The 13,681-nt window shown below is 43.5% G+C and overlaps 1 protein-coding gene across 1 annotated transcript in view; it reads right to left on the bottom strand.

Annotated features, from left to right (window-relative positions):
• The window catches only part of LOC126354159 (nuclear hormone receptor HR96), a 147,602-nt gene that overhangs the window by 133,769 nt on the left and 152 nt on the right, over nucleotides 1-13,681 (bottom strand). The window lies entirely within an intron of this gene.

The raw sequence follows: 13,681 nt of genomic DNA, 5'->3' as shown, positions 1-13,681 counted from the left end.
ATACCCACATGACTTATTTTGCTAAAGTCTATTAACCTAATCAGAGGGCATCTATAATTACGTGTAAAATTTTCTTCTTTTTCTTCTTCTCTGGAACAGTATAGTCTCATCTTTTCTTGTCTGGTGTGACAGTTCAGTACGTCTGTGTCAAACCATTAATCGTCACAATTACACTACTGGCCATTAAAATTGCTACACCAGGAAGATGACGTGCTACAGACGTGAAATTTAACCGACAGGAAGAAGATTTTGTGATATGCATATGATTAGCTTTTCAGTGCATTCACACAAGGTTGGCGTCGGTGGCGACACCTACAACGTGCTGACATGACGAAAGTTTCCAACCGATTTCTCATACACAAACAGCAGTTGACAGGCGTTGTCTGGTGAAAAGTTGTTGTGATGCCTCGTGTAAGGAGGAGAAATGCGTACCATCACGTTTCCGACTTTGATAAAGGTCGGATTGTAGCCTATCGCGATTGCGGTTTATCGTATCGCGACATTGCTGTTCGCGTTGGTCGAGATCCAATGACGTTAGCAGAATAAGGAATCGGTGGGTTCAGGAGGGTAATACGGAACGCCGTGCTGGATCCCAACAGCCTTGTATCACTAGCAGTCGAGATGACAGGCATCTTATCCACATTGCTGTTACGGATCGTACAGCCACGTCTCGATCCCTGAGTCAACAGCTAGGGACGTTTGTAAGACAACAACCATCTGCACGAACACTTCGACGAGATTTGCAGTAGCATGGACTATCAGCTCGGAGACCGTGGCTGCGGTTACCCTTGACGCTGCATCACAGACAGGGGCGCCTGCGATGGTGTACTCGACGACGAACCTGGATGCACGAATGACAAAACGCCATTTTTTCGGATGATTCCAGGTTCTGTTTACAGCATCATGATGGTCGCATCCGTATTTGGCGACATCGCGGTGAACGCACATTGGAAGCGTGTATTCGTCATCGCCATACTGGCGTATCACCCGGCGTGATGGTATGGGGTGCCATTGGTTACACGTCTCGGTCACCTCTTGTTCGCACTGACGGCACTTTGAACAGTAGACTTTACATTTCAGATGTGTTACGACCCGTGGCTCTACGCTTCATTCGATCCCTCCGAAACCCTACATTTCAGCAGGATAATGCACGACCGAATGTTACAGGTCCTGTACGTCCCTTTCTGGATACAGAAAATGTTCGACTGCTGCCCTGGCCAGCACATTCTCCATATCTCTCACCAACTGAAAACGTCTGGTCGATGGTGGGCGAGGAATTGGCTCGCCACAATACACCAGTCACTGTTCTTGATGAACTGTGGTAACGTGTTGAAGCTGCATGGGCAGCTCTGTAGAGCCTCCAAGCTCTGTTTGACTCAATGCCCAGGCGTATCAAGGCCGTTATTACGGCCAGAGGTGGTTGTTCTGGGTACTAATTTCTCAGTATCTATGCAGTCAAATTTTGTGAAAGTGTAATCACATGTCAGTTCTAGTATAATACATTTGTCCAATGAATACCCGTTTATCATTTGCATTTTTTCTTGGCGTAACAATTTTAATGAACAGTAGTGCATGTACAGAGTCAGGCATAATAAAGAGCGATTTTTAAAAGGCTGTTAAGTAAAAATAGTCCGTTAAATTTTTTTATTTCATTATCTTAAAATACACGAGAAAGCAGTTTTCTCAATAGTAAAACATCGGTTAATTTTTGAAGATAACTTCGGTAAGATGGTGTCCACACATTCCTGCAGCCGGACCCTGAAGTGACTTATCACACTGCGCAGTACTGCTGGTGTAATCTGAACATCTTTCTGTCGGATCCGCTCTTCCAGGGTTTCAATTGTTTGAAGTGGGTTATCTTGGTAAACTTTGCTTTTCAGATAACCCCACAAGAAAAAGTCACGCGTTGTGAGGTCCAGTAAACGAGAGAACCATGCAATATCCCCATTTTGGGAGATCACACGATTCGGAAATAGAAGATTGACAATATTCATGCTTACTCGTGCAATGTGAGGAGCTGCTCCGTACTGCTTGAAAAAACGTCTCATCGTTCACTTCGTTGTGTGCAAGTTGTGGAATAAAAACGTTTTCCAGTATAACTGCGTATCTCTGCAAAGTCACTGTTACAGCATTGCCACGACCATCTTCAAAAAAAAAAAAAAAAAAAAAAAAAAAATAGGCCCTATGATCCCTAATGGCATGGAGAGCTGCATCAAACCAGTCTCAGGACTGAAGACCACAACAACAACAACGATCCCTAATGAAGACATGGCACACTACACGCTGACTGTTGCGGATTGCAGTGGCGGCTGATGCATTTCTTTAGGAATTAAGTCACTCCAAAGTCGAAATTTCTGCTTGTTGACATAACCGGAGAGATGGAAGTGAGCATCATCAGTTATCCACAAACGGTTTACAATGTCGTTGTCTTGATTAATCATGTCCAAAAATTCTACGCAGAACCGGTATCGGTTCACACAATCTGTTTCCCATTTGAATTTTGTACGGGTGAAAGTCCAAATCTTGGTGCAAAATTCTTCTTACCGTCCTGTTTTAATTCCCAAGTGTAGCGCTGTGCCGGCGAGCTGAGCGACGACGGCTTCTATCAGTGGCAAGTCTTAACACGTTCGATGTTTTCAGGTGTGTGCGCACAGTTTTTGGACTCCCAGTTTTCTTCTTTGTCGTTGTCGCCGTGTCCTCAAAGTTCTCAACCCACTTTTTAATCGCTCAGGCAGATGGCACCAACCTATTCCGATTAATGCTGAATTGATTGTGGAATGCACTACGTGTGAGCTGGTACGAACTACCGTTTTGATAAAATGCTTTGACAGCGTACGCACTATGGTGTGGGGTCCAGCGCTCCATTATGACTAAATGCTATTTCGCGCCAAACGTAGCTGACGCTATGCCCTCGACCTCTCTCCGAAGCAGCTTGATTCTCGAGCTTTTTAAAGTCTCTCAGTATTATGCCTCACGCTGTATATTGGCTGTACGCCACTGTTTGACCAGCTATTATATGAGTATCATAACGTAACTACAAATATCAAAAAAAAGTTTTGCATCACTTCGGTTCCGAGAGATCCCGAACCTGTATAGAAAATTGGACTAGTGGCAACATAAACATCATTTACGCCCTTTCTGTTGCTCATGTAAACCACACATTGCATGTTGTACCACCATACAGCGAGACCTTCAGAGGTGGTGGTCCAGATTCCTGTACACGCCGGTACCTCTAACCCCAGTAGCACGTCCTCTTGCATTGATACGTGCCTGCGTTCGTCGTGGAATACTACTTACAACTTCATCAAGGCATTGTTGGCCCAGATTGTCCCACTCCTCAACAGCGATTCGGCGTAGCTCCCTCAGAGTGACTGATATGTCATGTCGACCGTAATCAGCCCTTTTCAATCTATCCCAGGCATGTCCGATAGGGTTCATGTGTGGAGAACATACTGGCCACTCTAGTCGAGCGATGTCGTTATCGTGAGTGAAGTCATTCATAAGACGTGCACGATGGAGGCGCGAATTGCCGTCCCGGAAGACGAATGCCTCGCCAATATGCTGCCGATATGGTTAGACTATTGGTCGGAGGATGGCATTCACGTATCGTACAGCCATTATGGCGTCTTCCATGACCACCAGCGGCGTACGTTGGCCCCAGATAATGCCACCCCAAAACAGCAGGGAACTTCCACCTTGCTGCACTCGCTGGACAGTGTGTCTAAGGCGTTCAACCTGACCAGGTTGCCTCGAAACACGTCGATTAGATTAGATTAGATTAGATTAGTACTTGTTCCATAGATCATGAATACGACACTTCGTAATGATGTGGAATGTGTCAGGTTAATAAAAGGTGTACAAGATATTACATTACAAAGAATATTACATGACACTTAATTTTTTTCCTTTTTTTGGTTGGGGGTGGGGAAATTGCCCACTTACTATTCCCAAAAATTCATCTAATGAGTAGAAGGAGTTGCCATTCAGAAAGTCTTTTAATTTACTTTTAAATGCTATATGGCTATCTGTCAGACTTTCGATGCTATTAGGTAAGTGACCAAAGACTTTTGTGATGAGTTACCCCAGAATATGATGTCATACGAAAGCAGAGAATGAAAATAGGCGTGGTAAGCTAATTTACTGAGATGTATATCACCAAAATTTGCAATAACCCAAATAGCATAAGTAGCCGAACTCAAACATTTCGCAGATCTTCAGTGCGTTTTTCCAGTTCAACCCCTCATCAATGCAAACACCTAGAAATTTTGAATATTCTACGTTAGCTACCGATTTATGATCGAAGTCTATATTTATTAATGGTGTCATTCCATTTACTGTGTGGAACTGTGTATACTGTGTTTTTTCAAAGTTTAATGAGAGCCCATTTGCAGAGAACCAGTTAATGATTTTCTGAAAAACATTGTTAACAATTGCATCAGTTAATTCTTGTCTGTTGGGTGTGATAGCTATACTTGTATCATCGTCAAAAAGTACCAGCTTTGCATCTTCGTGAATATAGAATGGCAAGTCATTAATATATATTAAGAACAGCAGAGGACCCAAGACCAAACCTTGTGGCACCCCCTTCTTGATTGTTCCTCAGTTTGAGAAATCACCTGTTTTTGAATATTATGTGATCTGCTTATTTCAACTTTCTGCACTCTTCCAGTTAGGTATGATTTAAACCATGTGAGTGCTGTCCCATTAATACCACAGTATTTGAGCTTATCTAGAAGTATTCGTCTCCAACGATTGTCTGGTTGAAGGCATATGCGACACTCATCGGTGAAGAGAGCGTGATGCTAATCCTGAGCGGACCATTCGGCATGTTGTTGGGTCCATCTATACCGAGTTCCATGGTGTCGTTGTAGCAAAGATGGACCTCGCCATGGACATCGGGAGTGAAGTTGCGCATCACGCAGCCTATTGTGCACAAATTCAATCGTAACAGGACGTCCTGTTGTTACACGAAAAGCATCATTGAACATGGTGGCGTTGCTGTCAGGGTTCGTCGGAGCCATAATTCGTAGGTAGCGGTCACCCACTGCAGTAGTAGCCCTTGGGCTGCCTGAGCGAGGCATGTCGTCGACAGTTCCTGTCACTCTGTATCTCCTCCGTGTCCGGACAACATCGCTTTGTTTCACTCCGAGATGCCTGTTGTTGAGAGCCCTTCCTGGCACAAAGTAACAATACTACTGCCAGCTAAATAAAAGATTCTAACTACGGAAGGCACTAACTACTGATAGGTATAGTTAGCAAATGAAAGATTTTAATAGAGAACAAACAGTGTATTTACCTTAATAGTCAAAATATATATGATAGTTCATGACATCCAGTCTTACAAATAACAAAACTCCGCCATCTCTCTCTCCCCACGTCCACCACTGCTGGCGGCTCACCTCCAACTGCGCAACGCTACGCGCTGTTAGCATCCAGCTGCCGCTGCCCAACACTACAATGGCGAGTATTACAACAATGCCAACCAGCCACAGACTGCACACGGCACAGCCAGTGATTTTCATACAGAGCGCTACGTGGCGGCGGCATTACCAATAAAAAAACTTAAACAGCCTACTTACAAAATGATGATGAAGTGCAGAAGAGGAAAGACTTCTTTTGGTAATCCGTATGTTGTGACAGTATCGCCTACGGCAGGCCGTCACGATCGACGGAATACACTATCAAAGAACTGTTTGTACTCACAGTCTTTTTGCACTCAGGTTCAAAGATTGTTGCGTTTACGACAGTCAATATTTACTCGTTGGTAAAGAAAGGCATAAAGAGACAAAGGTTCCAGCTTATAAACCGCCACGACGTGGTGGGGAAAATAGCTGACCCAACATTTCGCTGAAATGATTTTGGAGGAACGTCATGAAACGTAAGTTGTGGAGACTACCAACGATCTGTACCAGCTCATTACGAATAGGAATCGCTATCAAGTGCGTAGGGCACACTAAATCAAAAGCGTACTGTCACGTGCGACTGTGTCGAGGATTCCAGTTCGGCCAAACTCGTGCGTGTTTACTGTGATTTATCTCTTAGTCATTCCGATGGAATGCCGTGCACTTATCTCAAAGAAGGCACCAGTGGTTCCCGCTGATGCTGAAACTAGCGTTCCGCCTGTAATAACATCCACGCAGACAGGATGTTACACGGAACTGAGCGCTGGCGTGACGGATGAGACGAGCGCGCTGTGTGTCAGAGCTGCAATAACAGCCGCTGTTGCGACAAGCTACGTGTCCGTTCCTCATAGCCACGCCCATTGAAACTGGCTCACTGCCAGAAGACTGATATCTGCGGCCTATTACGTGTCGGGTGTTCAAGACACTCGGCCCAAGCGCGCATCGAGGCGGAAGAGCTGATATCCTCGCCGTCAACACAAATGAGTTCAGGCTTCTACGGTGAGCAAATGAACTGTTATCGACAGGGCAAAAAGAGATCCGCTCGTGACACATTTTGAAGAAACTGGATACGCCATAATTCATAAAATCACTGGGATAATTACTAGACTATATCTCAAAAGAATACTGCATACACGCATAATTTTAATATTCATTTGTAAATGTCTTAATGTATTATTGCCCGGACGACAAAGGATCCATTCAATCAGTGTCTGCTCCAAAATTTTGCAGATAAGATTTTAAGTTAAGCTACAAACATGTAATGTTAAAACGTAAGGAAATACGTTAAAGAAAGGTAGGAACAACAATAACAACACAAATCGATATACAGCTAACGTTAAAAGGCAAGAAATGACTAAAATGTGTGAATGGTTTGTTACTACCGAAAATAAAAGACAGGGCATACACTCCGAACGTACACTAAAAACCGTTCCAATCACTTTCTATGTTTGCCTAAAACAGAGTCGCCTTTCTACTTTTATTTTTTATTTTTTTTTACGTAGAAACACATTTTCTCTAACTGACTCATGATAGCGGTGCATAACAGTACAATGTATTCGTTTGCGATAGTTCCTTGATTCAGTGTCTTTTCCTCATTTATCTGGCCTCTAATTGCACCTCAAGGCTCAACAGAACAACACGTCCTTTTCTGGCGTTGTAATGCGTTTAGAGTGTCTTGTATCCAAAAGTTGCAATTGTGGAGAATATGCGTTTGCCGAACTGCCTCAAAGGTGCATAGGAATTCAGAGAAAGTTCTTCCAATGACCACACTAGCATAAACGCATCTAGGATCGCAAGAGATCTGCAGTCAAGACTGTAAATGCGACTGGAAAGCTAATCCAAAAATCGGTATCAGGGAAAACTATTGAACAGTTTACTGCATTACTTTTCTCGGACCCACCAGGGTAAATAATTACAAAGTGAAAATGCTCATTTAAAATTGCAGAAACATCTAGATTTAAAAATAGAGTGCGCTTCGTTAGTTATCAACTTGGATGTTTACTCTAACACTGAGTTAAAACCTCTAGATCCTTTACTCGGACCCCAAAAAACTCCATGTAGTCTTTTGCAATTTAGCAACATACGATCTTCTGATGGTCAAGGTACCAGACCTAACTCTGGGACTCCAGGATCGATCGAAAATAATACGCATGTCGAACGACATTTACAATCTACAGGGCGGCGGTCTGACTTCTCGGTCTCTGCATGAAGGCTGCTGTAGTGCATGGTGTAAAGCCCCTTGGGGCCAATTTAATGCCATCACTGTCGACAGAATGAATCCTGAGTGAGTTTATCATGAAGATGAGACCAGCTTAGTTTACCGATTTTTTTAAAACTAAGAGTGTTCTATCCCTGTCTTATTTTTTATTTATTAAAAATATGATGGGCATTATGAAAATTGAAACATTAACGCACAGTTTCAACCTGTGGCATCCACTCGCAATTCTACCTGACGTCAGCTGCAGCTGTCGAGCTGTGGTAGCAAGATTAGATAATGAGCAAGATGTCGCAAAATCGACCCTGTAAAGAACCATGGAGTTATATTGTTAATTTCAAGCAATTACTCTTCTTCTTCTCTTTTTACCTCTCTCTAAATTCACCGTATCTCCTCCCCTTTTTTATTTTTCTTCGTAAAATAGCATAATGCTGGAATATACTTTTACATTTAAAATTTTTTGTGGATACAGTTTTACGTGCAACATAGGATTTGTTTTAGAAACTAGGTACAGATTAAAAGAAACAGCAAATGAATAAATACATAATAACTAATATGTAATAAATATGTAATTAATAGCTATTGCAAAAATGATAACAAAGAACTACAATGAGAACAGCGTTTATGTGAGAACGCTGGTCGAAGAGCGGACTGCCAAATATAAAAGCAAAATTTTCTTCAGAATTGTATCGCGAGATCTTTTCATTGGGAAAACTGACTGCATGCGCAACCCGGCTTTCTGGTTTCTGGGGAGTCAGGTTATGGACGATAGGGTAAACCTACCGAAACCACACTGCGGGCGACACAGAAGCGTTTTGGGTTCTTGGTCACTGATAATTTCCTTCTCAGGTAACTAATGAGTGCAATACTGTGATAATCAATTGGTGCGATACTTTCCTGATTTTAGATAGGGAACCGTGATTGATTCCTTTCAGAACTTAGATAATGTCTGTGATCAAAATTCTGATGAAAATGCAAGATAGTCCTTGTATGTCAGAGTCAAGTGAAACATGTCTTAGGTCACTACTTCTGATCCTCGTGCTGTATAGCAAACCACCACCATGACATACTCCATACCCCTCATACAAATGGTAGGAACATACTTTTCGGCGTCACTGAAGCCCTTTGCCATTCTGGTAAAGCACAAGGTGTTTCAAAAGGAATATATGTATTAAAAAGTATTATGTTGTCAAAACGGCCGATAGCTGCACTGCGGCTCGCTTATTAGAGTAACGAATATGTTGTCTAGTTTATATTGACTACCGCTAGAGGGCGGTTTGCTTGATTACCGTCATATGTTGCAAAATGACTGCTCCGTATTGGAAATAATTTTGTATTATCGAGATTTCGAAATGTAAATCCGTGAATAGAGAACAAATATCTTCAGGCTGAGGTAACAAACTGATTCTCCGAATGGATGGAAAGTTTGCAGATGGTATCGACAGTTTGTAGACACGGGATGTGTATTTAAAGGAAAGAGTGCTGGCCGTCCTCTTGTTTCTGACGAAAATATCGCAAAAATTCAAACCTCTTTCCAACGCATTCCTACAAAATCAACTCATCTTACCAGTCGAGAGTTACAATTGCGTACAACAACTGACGTGTTTCGAGGCGTCGGTTGGTTATAAAGCCGTACAAGATACAGCTGTTACAGGCTCTACGTCTTGACGACAAACACAAACGTTTGGCATTTTCTGACGAGCTTCAGAATGTTGCTGACAATGAGAACACTTTCGCACAAGGCAACGTGTTCAGTGATGAAGCGACTTTCCACCTTAGTGGGAAAGTAAACAAACACAATGTTGGAATTTGGGGCCTACAGAATGTACATGGACACACTGAATATGTACGAGATCCTCAAAAGTCAATGAGTTGAGGGCGATATTCCACTCATCTGTTTATGTCCCCTTTCTTCTGTGATAGAAACACGGTTAATGGTCATCAGGATCTTGCTATGTTACGAAATTGGTTGTTTCAGAGGCTGAACGAGTCGCTGGAGTCGCCGAGTGTGTGAACAACTGAATGAAACTTAACCGAGCCGTTGGATTGGTTGGCAAACAGCGAGCGTCTTAGCTCTCCTCATCTGGTCTTCACTGTCACCGGATATGAAGTCCTGTGACTTCTTGCTTTGTGGGTTCATTAAGGACAACGTTTATGCATCAAAACTACCATAGAACCTAGAAGAGTTGAAAAATCCGAGCCGTCCGCAGTGGATGAGCAGTTCTAGGCACTTCAGTGTGGAACCGTGCGACTGTTACGGTTGCAGGTTCGAATCCTGCCTCGAGCATCGATGTGTGTGTTGTCCTTAGGTTAGTTAGGTTTAAGTAGTTCTAAGTTCTAGGGGGCTAATGACCTCAGATGTTAAGTCGCATAGTGCTCAGAGCCACTTGAACGATTTGAAAAATCCGATCCGTACTCTCATAGCATCAGTGACGACTAACATGCTTACCCGAGTATGGGAGGAATTTGAGTATCGATTGATATTGTTCGAGTCGCTGGTGGAGGACATACTGAACACCTGTAACCTCAACTTGCGAGTTCGTATGTGTGTGTCTCAAGTTTCATACACTACTGGCCAATAAACGGGTATTCATTGGACAAATATATTATACTAGAACTGATTACAGTTTCACGTAATTTGGGTGCATAGATCCTGAGAAATCAGTACCCAGAACAACCACCTCTGGCAGTAATAACGGCCTTGATACGCCTGAGCGTTGAGTCAAACAGAGCTTGGATGGCCTGTACAGGTACAGCTGCCCATGCAGATTCAACACGATACCACAGTTCATCAAGAGTAGTGACTGGCGTATTGTGAAGAGCCAGTTGCTCGGCCACCATTGACCAGACGCTTTCAATTGGTGAGAGATCTGGAGAATGTGCTGACCAGTGCAGCAGTCGAACATTTTCTGTATCCAGAAAGGCCCGTACAGGACCTGCAACATGCGGTAGTGTATTATCCTGCTGAAATGTAAGGTTTCGCAGGATCGAATGAAGTTTAGAATCACGGGTCGTAACACATCTGAATTTGAACGTCCACTGTTCAAAGTGCCGTCAATGCGAACAAGAGGTGACCGAGACGTGTAACCAATGTCACCCTATACCATCACGCCGGGTAATACTCCAGTACGGCGATGACGAATACACGCTTCCAATGTGCGTTCACCGCGATGTCGGCAAACACGGATGCGACCATCATGATGCTGTAAACAGAACCTGGATTCATCCGAAAAAATGAAGTTTTGCCATTCGTGCACACAGGTTCGTCGGTGAGTACACCATCGCAGGCGCTCCTGTCTGTGATGCAGCGTCAAGGCTAACCGCAGCCACGGTCTCCGAGCTGATAGTCCATGCTGCTGCAAATCACATCGAACTGTTCGTGCAGATGGTTGTTGTCTTACAAATGTCCTTATCTGTTGACTAAGGGATCGAGACGTGGCTGTACGATCCGTAACAGCAATGTGGATAAGATGCCTGTCATCTCGGCTGCTAGTGATACGAGACCGTTGCGATCCAGCACGGCGTTCCGTATTACCCTCCTGTACCCACCGATTCCTTATTCTGCTAACAGTCATTGGATCTCGACCAACGCGAGCAGCAATGTCGCGATACGATAAACCGCAATCGCGATAGGCTACAATCCGACCTTTATCAAAGTCGTAAACGTGATGGTACGCATTTCTCCTCCTTACACGAGGCATCACAACAACGTTTTACCAGACAACGGCGGTCAACTGCTGTTTGTGTATGAGAAATAGGTTGGAAACTTTCGTCATGTCAGCACGTTGTAGGTGTCGCCACCGGCGCCAACCTTGTGTGAATGCTCTGAAAAGTTAATCATTGGCATATCACATTATCTTCTTCCAGTCTGTTAATTTTCGCGTCTGTAGCACGTCATCTTCGTGGTGTGGCAATTTTAATGGGCAGTAGTGTAGTTTAATAGGTATATGCGTTCGAAATACGTATATTCTTTTTTAAAACACCCTATATTTCAACACTCCATAGGATTCTGTTTCGAATTAATTACTTAGAACTACATACGGTATAGGCCATTGCAGTGCTTATGATGTTGTTTCCTGAATACGAGATCCGTGTCTCGACCACAGTAGCAGGTTGCTAGGTCTGATGGAAATGCATCATTAGCGAGAAAGGCATCTCTGTCCTCAACGGAAGACGACTTTTGCCACCTCGTAGTAATGTAAGACGGGTAGCCCGAAACAACACACGTTGTAATCTCCGGGTAACATCGAGCGCTGAGAACTCCGAAGAAGGCTATTTTACTTCATCGTCGATTTCACCATAGATATTTTTCATGTTATCGTTGTCCTTTCGCACAACTGTGTGGTTGTTTTCAGCGAATGTCACTGGTGTATCGTGATATATCAGTTACGGTGAGAATGGAATATCTGATGAGACATCTATCGACTTGTGTCTTGTCTACAATGAAATCTGCAGGTGTGGCATCACACTCTGTCTTTAACTTTTAAATATTGTTAATGGTACAGAGTGAACAATATTCTACCGGAAAACAAACAGTGGCCCGAGCACGGCAGTATCAGGCTAATAGTACCCGGACCCCCACCTGAAATCGCAGTCCAAATTCTCTCAGGGGACCTTCTCATCTAGCGGCGTCTGGTCTGCAATCGGTAGTTCTTAAAATTCTTGTGAGGCCTCGGTATCGGAAGGTGACGTAAATTCAGCCCGAAGACTCGTCGCTGCGCTTGAGACATCACTTTAGTGCAACTTATGAGGTGAAAGCACTTCATCAAGTTTTGCCAAGTCCATCTCCACACCTGTAACGATAACGTGGGCATCTCGGCCACACAGAAGAAGCCGAGTTATCGTATTTGATAAGCGCTCGAGCTATAAGAATTCGTGAGAAACCGGCTGGGTTCGTCTAAAGCAATAAAACAGTACGCTGTAGTGACGGGTTGTGTTGGAGCTTTCCCCAGGATGATAAATATTTTAGCGTTGCTCAGCGATGATCGACCGTTTGAATTTAATTGGTCTTGTTTTGTACCTCAGTATTCGCTCTTAGAATAGGTGGGTGAACTGGGTCCGATCCTAAGTAATTCCTTGTGTTAGAAACTAATGGTATATCTTTCATCGTGAAGTATTTACTATAGCTTTTTCCAGCTTATTTTGGTCACCAGAAAAGATTATAAAAGGATATAAAATAGAAAGGAAAGATAACTTAGTACGCAAAGCCGAGACAATTTTTTGGCAGGCTCAAAAAATCTGGTATAACTTTGACGAGGTACAATTATTATACCTTTACTAGTGAACGCAATGGAAAGCGATATCGTACCCAGTTAAATTTTTTTTGCTTTTTCTTACATTACAATTAACAAGCTTCAATGTGAGAGTTGATTTTCAGCCTTGAATACGACCTCGCAAACTCTAGTATACTCTCTAGAGCGTATTTCGTGAAGATAACACGAGGAAGGGACGTCCAGACCAGATAGCAGCGCACGTTAGCACGCCGCTTCCAAGATTCAGGGAGGCGCGCCGGCCCCGGGCCCGGATCGGATCCGACCGGCGGATGAACGACGGTGGTCGGTGTGCTGGCCAGACTGGATGTGGCTTTAAGGCGTTTTCCCACAACCGAATACGTGAGTGCTGGGCTGGTATCCACGTCCCGCTTCAGTTACACGATTCGCAAACACGTCGAAAATTTTCGCACACTTCCACATAAACAACAAATACTACACGCTGAGACGGTTATAGACACGAGGCTGGCCACGCGATCATCAGAATGTGTGACAATAAACACAAAATATGCCATGTAATCACATAATTAGTTGGCACACTAGACGGACGAAAGTTCACTGCTAGATATACCTCCTCGTCAAAGCGGGAAACCCAACAGAGAGCAGGACAATTTATATTCGTGAATTCTGGTTTCCCCTGTCATATTCCTCTGTCGCGAATAATACGCACTGGAGAGATACAACACAAAATTGTACTTCAAAGCATAGGACGCGTCAAACTCACGATTACTTAGAATTTCAGTGAAAAAGTTGTCAATGTGTGGTTGGGTAGCTGTGGAGTTTGTCACAGTACA

This window comes from Schistocerca gregaria, chromosome 3, assembly GCF_023897955.1.
Source record: "Schistocerca gregaria isolate iqSchGreg1 chromosome 3, iqSchGreg1.2, whole genome shotgun sequence".
Lineage (NCBI taxonomy): Eukaryota > Metazoa > Arthropoda > Insecta > Orthoptera > Acrididae > Schistocerca > Schistocerca gregaria.
This window is presented reverse-complemented; position numbering and strand designations above follow the sequence as displayed.